Source organism: Balaenoptera musculus, chromosome 7, assembly GCF_009873245.2.
Source record: "Balaenoptera musculus isolate JJ_BM4_2016_0621 chromosome 7, mBalMus1.pri.v3, whole genome shotgun sequence".
In the NCBI taxonomy this organism is placed as follows: Eukaryota; Metazoa; Chordata; class Mammalia; order Artiodactyla; family Balaenopteridae; genus Balaenoptera; species Balaenoptera musculus.
In genome coordinates, this window is record NC_045791.1 from 104013510 (window position 1) to 104032067 (window position 18558).

At 39.0% G+C, this 18558-nt stretch overlaps 1 protein-coding gene across 26 annotated transcripts in view; it reads right to left on the minus strand.

The window, feature by feature from the left end:
* Window positions 1–18558, minus strand: part of TRIP12 (thyroid hormone receptor interactor 12) — a 148488-nt gene that overhangs the window by 128445 nt on the left and 1485 nt on the right. The window contains exon 1 of one of the 26 annotated variants that reach the window (XM_036857291.1): window positions 3522–3540. The exons of the other annotated variants lie outside the window; for them this stretch is intronic. The gene's annotated coding sequence lies outside the window, so the exon portion shown is untranslated. Of the gene's footprint in view, window positions 1–3521; window positions 3541–18558 lie in introns of those variants that run through there. 26 annotated transcript variants of the gene reach the window in all.

The following is an 18558-nucleotide window of genomic DNA, read 5'->3' on the forward strand; positions in this document are numbered from 1 at the left end:
TCTTTTAAAGACAACTCAGAGGTGAGCAGGTTGGGGACTTTGGTAGGATGCATGCAAGATTTAAAGGGACTCTGAGAGGCTCAGAACAATGGAAGACCAAACTGTTAACAACTAGAGTAAAAGATGATAGATTACTACCTTAAGTACTGTTACACAAGAGCAACCCAAGCCCTCAGGGAGCCAAAAACCTCCCAGGGGTGGAAATATGAAAACTGTTATGGATAAAAAGTTATGTGCCCAGGACAGAAGGGAGCTATTAGGAATGGAATGCAAAAGGGGTGTTTCCACACAGAGAAACTGCTTCAGAAAAGCCTAGGAGCATGACTGAATGAATGAACAAATGACAACAACAATAGAACAGCAATAGTGGAGATGGGTCTGAGAGGAAAGCCTGACAACACCTTAACAATTAAAATGACAAAAGACACCCCAAACACACAACTCACACCTAAACGCTTCCAACCAAACTGCATACCAAATATAAGAATGCAGAATGTGCTAACAGGTCTTTTAAAACAAAACATTCCATATAAACTTCTAAATAATAAAAAAATGGATAGACGTTTGTAAGAGCCAATCACAAATTTTATTTCTACCTGTTAGGTGGACTTCTATAACTGTGCAATATCAAAAAGAACTGGTAAATTGCTCCCTGACAAGTAGAAACACCACTCTTGAGTTTGGTTCTGAAGTGAACTTGGCATCTTCCAAGAACAATTTCCTATCCAGCCTTCTTCAAGTGACACTGTCATCACAGTTAACAAATAAGCATTACCTTCCAGTTAACAGAATGTTTAAATTCAAATAACAACAATTTTAAGTAGAAACAGTAAGTCAAAACTGCCAAAAGGGATGAGCCCTCCTAGGAGGAGAAAGCCAAGTAACAGGTAGTTTCCATCTACACAACAGGGCAAGATGGCTGGGGGCAGGGGACTGGTTAAGATTTTAACCAACAGGAAGACACTACCTCACAATGGAATTGTCAATTCTAAAACTTAACCTAAAAGTGTGTAGAATCCAACAAACAGAGGGTTTCTTTTTGGAGTGATGAAAATGTTCTGTAGTTAGACAGTGGTGATACTTGCACAACTCTGAGAATATTAAACACATTATGCACTTTAAATGGGTGAACTGCCTGGCATATGAATTATATCTCAATAAAGCCACTTAAAAAAGAAAAAAACTACTTTGCTGTGAAAATATTTCCTGTCTTCCAAAGTATTGTATAAAAAGGAAAACCTTGAATGTGTTGCTTTTAAACCTTCAAATATGCCAACAAAGTGTGATACGCCAGACTCTTCCCCCAACAGGTATTGGGAGGTACTGTAAACCAACTGACATTTTAAAGATAAATGATCATCATCTGTTAAGAATGAAGACTCCTAAATACAGCAGAGTGCATTTTCTAAGGCAGTTACTAAACCTCACTGATAATCTGATTTCCTTACTACTTACACCACATCTTCCTAGTCTCTATTCTAAACAAATGACAGCTTCTCACTTCACAGTCCATAAAATATAAAAATAAAATGAAAACCAGAAGTGTCTGCATAGGAACTAACAAACATTTTACTGTTAAATGCCACAATACCGAATGTTGAATGACTTTAAGCACTATGACTTTTTCTAAAGCAAACAACAATAAATCCAACAGGGATAATATCACGTATCTGTCCCCAAAGAAGTTCTTCTAGGGTTCACAAAGCCCTGCGATCCAAAAGAAATTACTAGGTTACCTTTTAACTAAACTTTTTAACTAAGCCTGAAGATTGAGGAGTAGATATTCAAGACAGTTATGAGGACCAGAAAAAATGTATTCTATCAACAGATGTTTATGTTCTAACCGTGCAAAGGCACTGATATGTCTTATAAGTCAGGAATATTGTTTTAAGAAAACTTTAAAATAAAGTGTGGTTAACCACCAACTTAAAACAAAAAATTAATGATAGCAACCAATTCTTTCAGCACTTTCATTAATCAGGTTTGCTGCATTTTAAGTCAACCCACTTTAAAAAGCGGAAAAAAAACCGCCCGCTGAAGAGAAAGCAGATTGCTTTAAGGTTAAAGGGGTGGGGGGGGAAATGTTAACTCCAGGGAGATTTAGATTAATGTCCTTAGACTACGATTCTTTACAGAGAGTAATTTTCTTTTTATTTCTCCTATACTAATTTTTAAAAATATCTCTGCTCCTGGTTTATAAACCATCTGAGATATACCCACACTTTTAAAAATGCAAGGTGGGGAACCACATGAACACAAGTCATTTTACAATCTTCCATTAAGGAAAAAAACCCATCTCATTTGCATAGCACTTCATAGCAGTGACTTTACATAAATGATCTCACTTTTAAGCCTTTACATCAGTTGCACCTGTTTTGGGGGACGGAGGGGAGAATTAGAGGACATCCAGGCCCAGTCTTGTTAGCTGATATATGGGAGTTCTGGGTCTTATTCAGCTACTCATTTACTTAACGAATATTTATTGATTACCCTACTTCACAGGTTTTAGGCCCTGGGAGAAAGGGGTAATAAGACAGTCTCTCCCCTCTCGGAACTGATACTCTACTAGGGAAGGCAGGCAAAGAGCAAATAAGATAGTACTGTGAGAAAATCAAGCACTCAGGAGAATAAAGGAGGAGGAGGAGGAGGAGACTACAGTCAGGAGGAGGAGGAGGAAGACAGCGCTCCCTACCCAAACCCCGTCCGACCCACCTCTCCTCCCTGCTCAAAGAACCCTGCCTTACATGGGGTACAAACCCCGTCCTCTCCAAGGAAGTAAGCTACTCCCCTGGCCCTAGAGGATGAGCCATGATTTGTATTTTCCTCAAACTGCAAGATGAGCGCCTTGGAAGCAATTTAGACCAGGGGTTCACAATCAGGAGTTCACAAACGTGGATTGAAAAAAATAATTTCACCAACCTCTAACTGAAAAACTTTTTCTTCTATCATGAACAGGCAACAAACCACAATATTACTGGCAGTACCTTTGACTTTGCACTAAGAGAAGTCACACATATTATCATATCACATTACAATTGTTACAGATACCTCAAAATATCATTTACACTCATCACTGCTTTGAACAGCTGCTAGATCATGTTATTGAAAGGGCTAATAAAGAAACATATTACTACACTACAACAAACTAGTTTAACAGTTTGAGAGCTAGATTTTAACATTCTGACGTATTTGGGTTTTGTCTTCAGCATTCACTTTATGAGTTTAAAAATATTACTTTGGGGAGTCCACAGCTTCAGATTGCTAAAGGGTCCTCATCACAAAAAAGGTTAAGAATCCTCCATCTTAAAAGATCATAACCAGAAATTTTAAGCAAAGTAGAGAATAGAAAATAGCAGCATGTGTAATGGTTAAGTATCATTTGTGAAATTTATTTCAGTTACATACATGTATCTACATATACACTGGTGATGCAAAGTAAGGCATTTCTTATCATGGACTGCAGATCAAAAGAATTTAAAAGGCAGTGGTCTAAACCTACCTTTGTACAAAAATATCATTACCTTTTTATATTTGCCAGAGGTGCGGCCTAGTTCTCCCCAGCAAGAGGTATGGTGAGGTACGCTAAGCATCCTCCAGGAATACTTTTGCTTTCTGTATAAAAAAAAAAACAAAACACCTCATCTTCTCCTTCCTGCCTCCAATATGAGATGGACACAATGACTTCAAGCCATGACAGTTATCTGGTGTCCAAGAGAACCACTTGCTAAGGCAGGCAGAGCAGAAAAACACACAGAGCCTGGTCCTTGCTGGAACCCACTGTACAGCTGAACCATGCTGTATGAGGAAAATGAACCCCAGTTGTTTAGACGCTGTAGTCATGTTTTCTAGTACTGCAAGTGAATGTTCCTATCCGATAACTGAATTACTGTGGATAGGGTGACCAAGTAAGGTCTCTTTGAGGGGTAACATCTGAGCCAAGAACTCATGCATGAGGCAACAAACAGCCAGGTTAAGATCTAGAAGAGCACTACAGGCCAACAAGAAAGCCAAGTAAAAGGTGAAATTGAAAGAAGAGTAGAGATTGATGTCAAAGAGGTGGGCAAGAGCCAGCCACGCAGGACCCTGAAAGTCATGAGGAGCCTTCCAACTCTTCCCACGGACTGCCACAGCACACACACGTCTCACATACATACGAGAACATTTCCCAAGTTAATACAAAACACAAGGGAGGAAGACACCCCATTTAAAACATGGCTTTAGGTACAAAACTATTCCTTGTAACAGTTTTTAAAAAATCTAACAAAGGACTAGAAGATTGGATAAATTATGGTTAAGTCAAATAAATACAAAGCAAACTAATGAAGAACTCATAATGAAATAGGAAAATGTTCATCAAAATAGCACGGGGAAACATATAATATGGACCCATTTTTATTAAAACAAAAGCTAGAAGAAAATACAAAAATGTTTATATAAGATGGTAAGATATGTATGGTCCTAATTTTCTTATATTTTTCTTTATTCAGATTTTAACTATCACTTTGTACTTTATAATGAGAAAAACACATGCCTCAAAAATTTGAGTTTTTAAAAGTTGCTCACTAAATGTAACGTAATGTGGCACCCTGGATGGATCCTGAACAGAAAGACATTAGGTAAAACTAAGCAAGTCCAAGGCTTCCCTGGTGGTGCAGTGGTTAAGAATCCGCCTGCCAATGCAGGGGACACGGGTTTGAGCCCTGGTCCGGGAAGATCCCACATGCCGCGGAGCAACTAAGCCCGCGAGCCACAACTACTGAAGCCCGTGTGCCACAACTACTGAAGCCGCGCGCTAGAGCCGTGCTCCCAACAAGAGAAAGCCACCTCAATGAGAAGCCTGCGCACGCAACAAAGAGTAGCCCCGTCTCTCAGCAACTAGAGAGAACCCAGCAGCGAAGACCCAATGCAGCCAAAAATTAAATAAATGAATAAATAAATTATAAACAAAGAAAACTAACGAAGTCCAAATAAGTGTAAGTAGTAATAATGTATCGTATTGGCTCATTAGTTGAGTCAAATATATCACAGTAATGGAAGATCTTAAAAAACTGGGTGAGGAGTGTATTAGGGTAACCATCTTTGCAACTTTCTGTAAATCTGAAACTATTGTAAACTTATTAGTTTATTTTTTAAAATATTTAAGTCCTCTTACCTAAGACTCTTCAGCAGGCAAGTACAGACAGTAGGAGCCATTACTAAGGAATGGTAGGCAAAGGGAAAGACATTTAGGAATTCAGGAATTTAGGATTAAATTAGTAATTTTAGGCCATTAGGAGAGAAGATATGTCGAGAAAGTTAAGGGCAAAAGGTTTTGCATATGTCTGCCTGGTATACAACAGGCCCTTACCTACTTCAGATAAAGGTACTTTTTTTTTTTTTTTTTCTTTTATCAGAAGCAGAGGTTTAAAGTATCTGTTTTAAAAAGGCCTTACTGATCCCCTCAACTGAAAAGAAAAGTACTGAAATACCTTTGCGCTACAAGAATTATCACTCTTAAAACCACATGACACAAGCCCTCACTCTCAACTTACCCACTTAATACACAATTCTAGCAAGTAGTTTTGCAACTCAACACTATAAAGCTAGAGAGAGTAGGGTCTAAACATATCCAAGCCCACCGACTAGTAAGGACGGGGAAGCGGGGCGGCACTCATTGAACAAAGCAAAGCAAGTAAGTCCCTTAAAAAGCAGGATATTTAGGAATGTCCAACTGCCAATGTGGACCTTAAGACTCCGTATAATAATGTTCACCAATGATGGCCAGAGTCGGACCAAGGACATTCCAGCGCATTCACAGCGCTATGAAAAGTGAACTAACCACTGGTAAAGAGCCACATGAAAAAAAAAGCGTTCACCACATGACCCTTTTTTCAGTAGATTTACATCTACTTCTTAAAAAAAAAAACGTTTTTGATAAAAAGTTTGAAAACAAATTTATCTTCTAACAACAAACAACACTAAAACCGTCAACTTGAGAGTGGATAAAAGGAATTTGGGATACTCCTTACACTACTTTTATAACATTTGTATAAACCTGTGAACCTAGATCAAAAGAAGAAACTGCCCCCCGGAAAAGCTTTTCAAAAAACACTTACTGTAAGACCAGCTCAGGGATATTTTTCCTTCACTCTTTAAGTTTCATCTTAACTATTAAATGTACTAAACACCAAAATTATAACATCTTAAAAATAATAAATTTACACTGTCAACTGTAACTTTATACATTAATACAACTGTGAAAAACGTCATCATTTAAAAGCAATATTAGAATAAAGCTACTATAAATTCCTCCTAAGAGCCAATATCCTAATCAAAAAAATGTAATATAATACTTAGCTGTGAACTAGGCAGTGTGATTAATACTTCACTTTCATTTAAAAACTCAAAGGAGGGGCTTCCCTGGTGGCGCAGAGTGGTTGGAATCCGCCTGCCAATGCAGGGGACACGGGTTCGAAGCCCTGGTCTGGGAAGATCCCGCATGCCGCAGAGCAACTAGGCCCGTGAGCCACAATTGCTGCGCTGCGCATCTGGAGCCTGTGCTCCCCAACAAGAGAGGCGCGATAGTGAGAGGCCCGCGCACCGCGATGAAGAGTGGCCCCCGCTCGCCGCAACTAGAGAAAGCCCTCACACAGAAATGAAGACCCAACACAGCCAAAAATAAATAATAAATAAATAAATAAAATTAAAAAAAAAAAAAAAAAAAAAAAAAAAAACTCAAAGGAGGGACTTCCCTGGTGGTCCAGTGGTTAAGAATCCACCTTCCAATGCAGGGGACGTGGGTTCAACCCCTGGTGGGGGAACTAAGGTCCCACATGCCGCGAGGCAACTAAGCCCACGTGCCACAACTAAAGAGCCCGCATGCCACAACTACTGAGCCCGTGCACTGCAACTAGAGAGAAGCCTGTGCGCCCCAACGAAAAGATCCCGCATGCCACAACGAAGACGTGATGCAGCCAAAAATAAATAAATATGAAAAAAAACCTCAAAGGAATCCTGTAAATTATGTATTTTCTATAATTTACACATTAAGCAACTTGCCCAAGGTCAAACAACTAGGAAACCAGAACCCAAGTCCATCTTGTTGCAGAGTCTACCAACACTCTCAACTGATCTCCTCCTTCAAAGCCTAAAACTCTGTCACTCAAGTAATTCCAAGATGATTCAGAGAAATTCATCTTTTCTTCTCAAACCTGTTGTTTTAGATAGGTTATCAATAAAGGAAAGGAAAATAAAAATGCTTCCGCTCAAAAAGAATGGTTACTAACAACAGGTAACACACTGAGCACTTATCCTGTACCAGGCACTGTTTTAAAAGTTTTACGTATTAACTAATTTAATCCTCACAACAAACCTAGTATTATTATTCCCATTTTACAGGTGGGGAAACTGAAGACAAAATGAAGTGACTTACCGCAGGTCACACTGCTAATAGCATTAGAGCCAAAATTTAAGTTGAATCCTAATCTTTTAAAAAAAAAAAAAATTTATTTATTTATTTTTGGCTACATTGGGTCTTGGTTGCTGTGCGCAGGCTTTCTCTAGTTGTGGCGAGCAGGGGCTACTCTTCGTTGCAGTGCGCAGGCTTCTCACTGCGGTGGCTTCTCTTGTTGCGGAGCACGGGCTCTAGGCGCGCGGGCTTCAGGAGCTGTGGAACGCTGGCTCAACAGTTGTGGCTCGCAGGCTCAGTAGTTGTGGAGCACGGGCTTAGTAGCTCTGAGGCATGTGGAATCTTTCCGGACCAGGGCTCGAACCCGTGTCCCCTGCATTGGCAGGCGGATTCTTAACCACTGCGCCACGAGGGAAGTCCTGAATCCCAATCTTTGCTCTCAACCACTTACCCTAAACTCCTTTATCACTTAGACATTATCATGTTATCTTTGAAACACACAGATAGCATTTTAAATTCCTATGAACAAAGTAAACAGCGGCAAGTAATATTCTGGAGCAGAGGTTGGCAAATTACAGCCCACAGGCCAAATCTGGCCAACCACTTCACTTTGTAAAGTTTCAGGAGGACAGGGTCAATGGCTGCTCTCACCCTACAAGAGCTGACCTGCAAGGCCAAAAACAGTCACCATCTGGCGCCTTGCAAAAAATGTTTGCTGACCCGTTCTGAAAGGTGATATTGTGTAAACCCTCCCCTAAATAGTCAATTTAACATACATTTTTTTCTTTATCACTATAAATAAAAATAGCAGCAGCTACTATTTATCAAGTATATACTATTTATGTAAGATCCTAACAGCAACCCATTTTATACCCAAGTAAACTAAGCCTCAGAGAGTTTAAATGACTTGCCCAAGATCACACAGCTGACATATGGGGACCTTGTTTAAACAGTGTCTAGCCTCAAAGCCCATATTCTTTCTAAATGACACTTCCTTCACAATATATAAATGTGCGTAGCCATGGAAAAGCAAAATTTTCTATGAAAACGGATTAAAATTACATGATAAAAATGCCAACTTTAAGGAGAAACATTCACGTAAATGTATACACAGATATTGAGTCACACTTCCATCTTATTTTCTACTATATTTATATTTTTGCTGTTATTCCAATTGGGGTTATAACCCAGGGATACTCAAAGCATAGGAAGAATATGGCTATCTTCCTTATATAAAGATATGGGACAAAGAAGTCATTAAAATAAACACAGAATGCAGAATATATTTACTTAGCACAGTTAAGTCTCCTCTGCCACTTCTGAAAATTTATATCCTCTTCTGATACAGACTCATTCGCCCTCATTACACTCTTTGTCTAGAATGTCCTGACTCTTCAGTTCACCCATTCACCTATCCATCTCCACCCCACCCCACCCCACCCCCCCCCCAGAGACTCTGTTAACCCATGTAAAATACCATTGTACCAAGGAAAGAATTCAATAGAGGTTAGTTGCCGTAGCTTTTATTCATGAAGGCTTTCCTTACTATTATTATGCCATTAATCTCCCATACCACTGGACTGATTTACATCACTACTCACTATATTAAACACACTTACAGCGAAAGTCACATCACAAGGGTAACAAAACAAGGAACTGAATTCAGAATTCTATGTGGGCAAGTATACATGGATGCAGATAACATGACCATTCTGAGAAATATCTTGGTAATATTTTTACCATATTCTCTATTCCAAACAGCTAGTCACCTGATGAGGCATCTGAGTTATGTCTCAGAATTCAGCTTAAGAGTTTTTATGGTTAATTTTGTCCCCAAGTTTACCACCCTCCCTAATGAGACTATAAACTCAAAGTCAAGGACCACATCTGTATATCTTCATCATCCCATACTTAACCTAGGACTTGAAATAATAAGTGTTCAAAACTACTTATAATAATGCATACCACTTGCTTATTATTCATATATATTAATTCTATCTCCACTGCTAACTTCAGACTAACTTCACTGAGAACAGAGATGTCATAAATGGTTGTTTTTCTAGATTTGAGAGTATTGCTAATTCAAGTCAAGAAACATCTTTAAAAATCAATGCAGCAGTTGCTGAAACCAAGATAATTTCTTCCCTTGTACCATGATGCTAATACCAGCCCTTAAAACAGAAATCCTTGCAGAATATTTTAGAATTATAGTTTTACTAAATCCTCGGCTTCACATTCCTTAAAAGAACTATGGATTAAGCCATTCCTAATTTTAAAACTCTCTTAAGTAATATGGAAACTTCCCAAATCCTTTACTATAGCATTATATGTTCAAGTAAACTCAGCAAGTATCCTGAAAAAGTTCTAACTTTCTCTAAATATAGTAAACTCAAGTTAACTGCACAATTATGAATCCTCTTAATTTTAGTAACAAAAACCAAAGCATTAATAAACACATGAGTGAAGCAGAAGGCCCAGCCCACAGAAGAGATAGAAAAGCTGCTAATTCCAGCAAACATTAAGTTTACCAAAACCTCAGCTGATGCAAGAAAAATAAATTGAATATCACCTAAAACAGGTGCTACAACAAAGATCCCAAATGATGGTTTGTTATCTCTTCAGTGATTGCTCTCAGTAGTTTGTGTAATGAGAAAGATACCTGGGGAAAAAACGGCATGGCCTAATATCCAGGCAGCTGAAAAGTAATACCAGCTGGTTAGAAGAGGCAGAAGCAGATTATCTTACAGTGCCACACCAAAGGCTGAAATTCCCCAAGTCTTACTTCATAGCAGTAACTGGAAGGGCAAAATTTGTCAAAAGGCAGGGTGAAGAGGAGATGAACTCTGCAATTAAAAGTCTAGCTTTCTGACAAAAGTATTTTGAGGCCAAAATGTGAAAATCAATACTAAAATTCCTAATGACAGTTGAGAAATAATTAGCAAACAGGTCTGATCCCGAAGTTAAGAACTACTGAATCTTCTCAAAAATGAGCCTAATTGTTGCCATCTACTGGGAGAAGGGCCCAAATACTTTTTGATCTGAGATGGAAGGGCAGAGATTAGGTCTAATTTCTCTGGAGACTAACCCACTCGCTTTCCCTAGGTGGGCAGAAGAAATGGAAATACATGCTTGATAAAGGAAAAAACTAGGAAGCTGCATGACTGTCTTGCAGAAAAATAAGCACTACTGCCTGTTGCAGCAGTAAAATACAGAGACTTCACAAATGTTTTTATTCTGAAGTCCACAAAACCCCACAAATTTTGTACTATACAGCCTTAACATATTATTTTATGTCATAAACTTGCACTAACAGCTAGCATCTCTGCTATCCCCACATAAGGAAAAATCAAGTTAATTCAAACTACAGACAGCAAAGTCTACAAGAACATACTAGAAATAAAAGCTGCTAAAGAAAGCTAAATATTATGGCTACCAGACCCCCAAATAAATATTCTCTTTTGCTTTATTTTCCCTTCAGCCACATGTAACCTGATTTCCCATGTTTGAAATCCTGTTGTACGTACTTTTGTAAAAGTAAAAGGGGTAACAAATAGTCTACTGTGACATCAACCAGAGTGCGAGGCAAATATTTTATTAAAATATTTAACTTGATTAATATTAATTTGCACCTTTTAAAAAATATGTAAAAACTTAAACCACAATTTGCTTTTGTTTTAAACATTTTTTTAGTGCATTAGATCAGATACTAAGCAAAAGGTTTTCCTATAAATAAGACTTGACAAATAACTGAGTAACTCACAAAAAACATGTATTAATTCTTAAACAGTACTGACTTTTTTTAAATCTCTGAATAAACAATAGCTGAATGAGTTAAGGGAAAGCGACTGCCAGCTTCCACTAAAGGAAGAATTCTGTGACTGAACAGAGCGGCAGTGGGAGTCATTTAGACACTTAACCAGCTCCTGCCTACAGAACAAAACTTTTTAAACTATTAAGCAGGGAAACTGAACAAGAAGTTTGACCTCCACTGCTTTTATTGCCCCAAAACTTACCACAAAGACCCTTATATGCAGTCCTAAAAAGGGAAGCAATTTCATAAAAAGAAAAATAAGATCTAAAAGCACGTTTAGTTTTCTTTTCAGTTCATTTACAAATTAAATATCTTTTCACGTTGTCACTGCCTATTCATGTATCTACCATAACTTCAACATGTCTATTTAAATCGAATTTCTTAATCTCCCATTTAAGAACCTCAATAATTTCAGCCCAAATTTCCTGTTATTTCATAAATGTGGACCCTCTACTCCAGAGGGCCATTAGATCCTCGCCACAACTACTCCTTTAAGCTCCCAGTCCTTTCTACACCTATCTGAACAATTAGCGCCAGCTCAAGCCCCTCCTCTCTCCATAAAGTCTTCCTCAATAACTTCAGTCTCTCTCTAAACTTCTGAGTACTCACTGTATAAAACTCAACTTTGTACTTAATAACAAATGTGCACAATGTTATATTCTTTTGACATAATTTGAGTTTATCTGCAATATTAGTACATTTTGAAATAAGACCTCTCATTTTATGTCTCTTAATTTCTCCTCAGCACTCTCCAAGAGGGTAAACCTTATATGGAACCAGAAATGCACATGCATTCGTTACTGATGAAATATGTGTATAATGAAGGCACTTCCAACAATTTATTCAGTACAGCCAAAAAAGCATGCCCTAATTCATCTGTTTCTTAAATTAGACTCTCATATCAGGTTTTCTAAATGCAGAAAACTTGCATTTAGAATATTTACAGAATACTTCTCTATGCTAATTATACATAGTTATCAAGTCAGTTTAAGAATAAAAGTGATTATCAACTAAACGAAACATAACGAAACTCAAAGGACAAAAACTAAGTCCTTTTTGTATTCGTCCCAGCACAGTCCTGTGGTGCACAGTAAGCACTCGATAAAAACTTGTAATGATAAACAAATTTCATCTACTAATGAACATAATCCCCAAATGCTAAACCTGGGGTAACCAAGTCACTAAAACAGTCTAGTGCCTTAACAATCCCTTAAGTACCTGATTTTAATGAGCCTAATTCTGAAAATTTTATATTCTAGGATCCTACACTCAGCTACCAAGCCCTGAAAAACTAAAATAAGCAAGTTGAGGGAATTCCCCAGCGGTCCAGTGGTTAGGAGTCTGCACTTTCACTGCTGAGGGCCGGGGGTTCAATCCCTGGTCGGGGAACTAAGATCCTGCAAGCTGCCAAAAAATAAAATAAAATAAGCAAGTTCACAGTAAACTGTGTCAATACTTTACTATTACTTCACAATATAGTTTCTCAATGTGTCACCAAAATGAACTCTACCACTGCCACCTACCATGTACAACACATTATGTTGGAGCCTTGTGCCAGCCTCTGTAAGAAGAGAAGAATGGGACCTCTACCCCCAAGAAGCCAAAGATGATATCATAAAAAAGATGTAAACAACTAATAAGACAGACTGTGAAAGCCATAACTGAAACAAATAAAATGTTGTAGAAGGGAGAAGGGGAGAAGAGAGTGAAGACTGAAAATCTTACAGGAGCTATTGAAAGAAAGTTAAGGGTGTTTGGGATTGACATATATACACTAATATGTATAAAATGGATAACTAATAAGAACCTGCTGTATAAATAAATAAAATAAAATTCAAAAAAAAAAAGTTAAGGGTGTACATGTAGCTACAAAAGGTACAAGATGGGGGAGGGGTGACAACCCAGGTAGACAGACAATCAAAGCCAAGGCAAGAATGAAGTTCCTGGGTGTGTACAGAGAGGAACAAACAGCTCAATCTGACTGCATGCAGCCAAGAGTGCAAAACAGGATTACAAAATACTGGGGCCAGAGAAGTTATAGAATTTTCACATATTTGCTGTTTACAAGGCAACTACAAGCACTTGGGTTTCACAAATTTTTTTTAAAAAGGGGGCTGGGGGAGGCCCTCCATATGATCTCCATGAACCTGCTCTCTAAGGACACAAAGCAGCTTAAATTACAACTCAACAGTGAATTTCAAATAGGCTATCTATACAAACTCACTTTGGGTTTCCAGGGCATCACACATGTTTACCAGTACGAGGACTTCAAAATGAGTTAATGTGACCTTAAGACGACGGCACAAGGTACATCTATTTATTCAGAATGCTGCCCATGGGTGGAATGAGTAGGAGTTGTGAAGTCAGGGTGGAACTCACTGGTTATGACAGCCAACAAGTTGACTAAGATACACATTGAAATGCTGTAACTTGAAGTCTTGAAGGCTTGTTGATAGACACTTCAGCTTATAAATAGCATTCAAGAATCCATGTAGGGGTAATAACATTATATTTATAGAAATAAATACACCCTTTCTAAAAAGAAACAGAGTAAGCTAAAATGATGTATAAAACTCAATTTTATAATTAACAAACACGCACACTGTCTCAAAACATACTTAGGGCCTCAATGAAGCATTTAAGTGGTCAACTAGTACATGCAAATAATGGACAATTAAAGAATATGAAATGGCTTGCCCTAATTTTTTTTAATATGTATGATTCAAAGTAACTTGCAGTCTCTAAAATATATACCAACAGATTAAGAAGAAAACTCCCAAAATCTTGTTAGCATTAATAGTGACCAAAAATGTTTATCGAAACAAATCAAATAGGACATTACATTAAACCATTACAAAATATTTTCACTTTCAGAATCATCTTATTCACACAAGACTTATTCCTTTAATAAACATTTAAAGAATCTTTATTAAGGGCCAGGCACTGTGCTAGATTCTAGGAATAGAGGAATGACTAACTTCAAGAAATTCATAATCAACTAAGGAATACTATTCTATGCTCAAAATAGTTTCAAGTAGAATACCTACATACATAATATTGATAAAAGTATGTTCTAGGTAGAACAGTGTTAACAAATGAGGGAATGGTCAATGCAGCAATGAACCAGTGCAGGAAGGGCTCTGTGTTCCAATCCATCTCTGTAGCCTAATCTCCTGAAGAGCGTCGAGCATTCGAGCATTTATATGACAATTAACTCTAGGGTCAGTGGCCATAACCACATGTTTCAGGTTAGGCACCTGAAGCTCACAAAGGTTAAATTACTTGCCCAAGGTCACAAACATAGAAAAGGCATTGCCAGAACTGGAACCCAAGTCTTTTACCTTCACATCAGATATTCACTTGAACAGTGCTGTTCATTAATGAAAGAACAGAGTAACAGGCAGCTTTTTTACTCTAGGCCCCTAGAATGACTTTTTAAATCAAGCATAACTGCAAAACTGACTATTAACAGCTCCTGCACACTCAAGACAAAACCGGTAAGTCTGAAAAATCGCCAAGAAGCTTTTTCTTCTGGCCAATCCAGTTTAATGAAACTACTGAAGAATCAAAACCAAAATCTCAAAGTCCTCAGAGAAAAACTATCGAGCAGACTTATTTCAGTCTAGGAAACAACTTCTTTTGCCCATACCCTGAAACTATCAATAAATTGGGATAAAGAACTGCATTTTTAAAAATCCAGGACATTAGTCAAGTTAAGTTTTACTTAAATAAAAATCAAAAGACTGGTTCGGCATCAGTATGCTTATCTATTTACCATAAATAACAGCAAGCACACACTGTGTACAGAGTAACCTAGCAGACCAGGTCGAGACTGTAAAGAACAATTTGCTAGAGGTTTATGCCTTTAAGAAATCTGTAGCATAGCTGTCTGAACTATATCCAGGCACTAAAAGAAAATACACAAATGTAAAGCTAACACTACATGTTAAGAACTACAAGCACCAAGATTATATAACAACCTACAAATTATATGTCTTATATAATATCCACCAAATTCCTACTCTTCCACCCTATCCAGGCACTCTGATGGCACAGTAGTGAGGAAGATGTGAGAGACTGTGAGCACTACACCAAACAGCATCCTGAGAAATCTGCGGGGGCCAAGAACCTTTCCAAGCAGGAAGACTGGCTGCATAGCCAGCAAGGCCAGGCTAACATTATTGGTTTGGAGTGGGTAGGAAAATGGGTGTTATTTTCAATCAGGTTTATGAGTATACCTTCAGGCAAAACACAATGACATTTAGATAATCCTTGCCCTCAGGAAGCATATAAATCAGTCAGGGAAACAAAGGCAATGCATGTCCACAAACCTAGCACTATAATCACAAAATGAAGCATGTATAGATAACAAAGAAATAAAAGGAAAAGATCATGGGGTAGAAACTTTTGAGGAAGTGCTTGTGAGTTGCAGTGAACCTAAGACGATTCAAATGTGGGAAAAGTGCATGTCAGGCGGGCAGTAGCAAGAACCTGAATGAAGACGAAAAGCAACAAGCAGGTTGCTTTTTCAATTTGAGTCCATCAAATTACCTCAGCAAACAGGCAAAAATAAAGCAGCAATTGGTATCACATTTGCTCAAAAAGAACCCCACCCATCCACTTAAAAGAATTAAAAACAAAAAACTCCCCAGATTCTGTAAAGAAAACAGATCAAGATTCAGAAATGTTTTTCCTTAATTGTAGTCTCTGATATTAGAAAGTCAATTTCATAAAAGCCACAAACCAGAATAGGTATAAATTTTGTCCATAATAAAAACACAAAGAAATCTGTCTGAAGTTTCTCTCAACAGAATTAACAATGTTTGGTGAACAAGCATACTGATGCAAAAAAAAAAAAAAAAATTACTGTAACATAAAAATTGGGCCCAAGTTCCACTACCAATCTAGCAGCAACTTCAAATTATAAAGTGCTATAAACTTCATATCTCCAACCTACCTTACATAGACACCGCCTACCACCACCACTGAGGAAAGTTAATCTTTTTGTAATTACCTCAAAATAGATAATGTAATTTTCTAAAGCTAATGACAATTGTCTTAAACTTACTCAGCAGTTTGTAGTTTTTCACAGCCATTATATCCACTGGATCTCACAACCAGCCGGTAGGTAAGATAGGGACTACCCACCCCCATTTTACAGATTAAAATAAATGGAGGCCAGATAGGGTCAGAGAACAGCTCAAGGTCACACAGCTACTAACTGGCAGTGTTATGAATTCCCAGGCCAGCATGTGTCTTCTTTGCTAGGATGATATCCTTAAAATAGGATCATACAACCTTAACCAGATAACAAATGCAGTAAGCTTGAAAGTTACAATGTAAAAGTAAACATTACTTCAAATTTACTTTGCTAGGTGAAAGCACTGATTTTACCCTGGCCTAGCATCCCATTCATCTTAAAGATACTTGTTTAGCACCTTCAGGAACTCTAGTTGCCAAAAGTGTTCTAAAACTTTTAGAAACTAAATGAAAAATAAAACAAAAAGCCTGTTCATGGACACAAATTAAATAGGAAACGTCAGCTGAACAGACTTAAAAACCACTCAAACTCCTGAAAAAACTGGGAAGCGAATGGAAACAATGATAATCTTCATTACAGTTCTTCAATTCTTATGGATATTGGCACATTCACAGAAAGGCAGATGTGGACAAAGCCCACAACCCCCAGCCATGTTAATGTGATCTCTTTAAGCTTAAAATAAATGAAATAAAAGCTCCCCAATTTCACAAAGATGACATAAAAGCTGGGGCTGAATGTGGAGTAGGGAGTTTCTAAAACAACTGGAAACTGTGTCTCCTCTAAAATTCACACTTAATACTGATCTCTTTGCATGCTCTAAATATGAAAATAAGCCTCAATAAAACCCTCTGCCATTTATCGTCTCTAAACCTCCGATAATACTACTCCTCAGCTCTAACTGCTCCCCCCCCCCGCCCCGGGTAAATGCGACACACACAGGCCTCATACATAGGCCTCTTGCCTTTTTCTCTAACAACTAGGACCTTTGTTCCGAACGTCGGTTTTTTACCCCACTCAATAGCTCTTTCAACTTTCTACCCCGTATTTTTTTGTTTTGTTTTGCTTTTGGAGAGGAGATTCTGAGCCTCAACTTTCCGGGTTTTTAACAAACGAACTGCCAAAAATAGCTGAAGAGACTGGAGAGGAACAGAAAGTTCAACACACCACGGAAGGGCCTACAAACCAGAGGAAAGCCCGGGGATCGGGTGAGCCGGCAGTCCAGGCAAGATCGGGGAAGGCCGACGAGGAAGGGAGGCAGCAGGGGAGCAGTCAGACGTCCACTCGGAACAGATCCACGGCGCTATTAAACGTCCTCCCGCCCCACACAGCCCCACGTTCCCACACTGACACTCTCTCTCCCCCAGTGACCTAACGAAGCAACTGAACCATACCCACCGCCAGGCACGGAGCTTAAGCTACACCTCCTCCAAAGTAAAACGGCGTTATCAAAAACAAACCAATCTGTCTTAAGGGTTTAGGAGCAGCCCCTTCCGTTCCCTCCTCGCCACACGGGGTAACCAGTTCCCTCCCGTCCCCCAGCAGGAGTTCAAATGTCTAAGATACCCCCCAGCCCCCCCGCGCCCCACGATGTGCATGTGTTTTTAAATCTTTATTTTTTTTTCCTCCAGCAAATGAAAGATTTCTCTTATTCTGAGGAAAGGAGAAACACGAAGAAAGGACAGGATTGGGGATTTTACCACCTTCGTTATTTGAACTCCCCTCTAACTTGTTTCCGTACTAGAAACCCACTCACTATGCAGGAGGATGGAGGAGAGAGGGAGGGTGAACCGAATGGACAAACGTTATAATAGGTTTTATGTAATCCACATATAAATAAATTAATCGCCTGACTCGCTCTGAATGCTAATACGACTGGCGCGACAATTGGTCCACCTCCCTCCCACAGGTCCTGACCCCCTCCCCCCAATTTCCACGCTGATCTATTTAGAAAGATGCTCTGCTCCTCTCGGCCAAGTTTCTCGGTCTCTTTCACGCCCCCCTGCATCCTCTCTCGGCGTCATCCTCCCTCAGCCTCAACTTCCCACGGCTGAAGTAACTGCTCGGCGCAGACCCCGTCTCCGGCCTCGCCCGCCCTCAACCGTCCCCTCAGCAGGAAACCCCTTACTGCGGTCTAAAGTCACTCCGGCCTCTCCCTCCTCTGACCCTCGCTTCCCACAACTGTTGTCACACGAGCTGCTCCCTAGTTTCCATTTCCGGGCCGTCCCTGGCCCAGGAGCCTCCCCTCTCCCGGTTTCCGGGCCCCCCATCCCATTTCCGGGGAACCCTTGCCGTCTTCACACCCCCCACCTGCACTTCCGG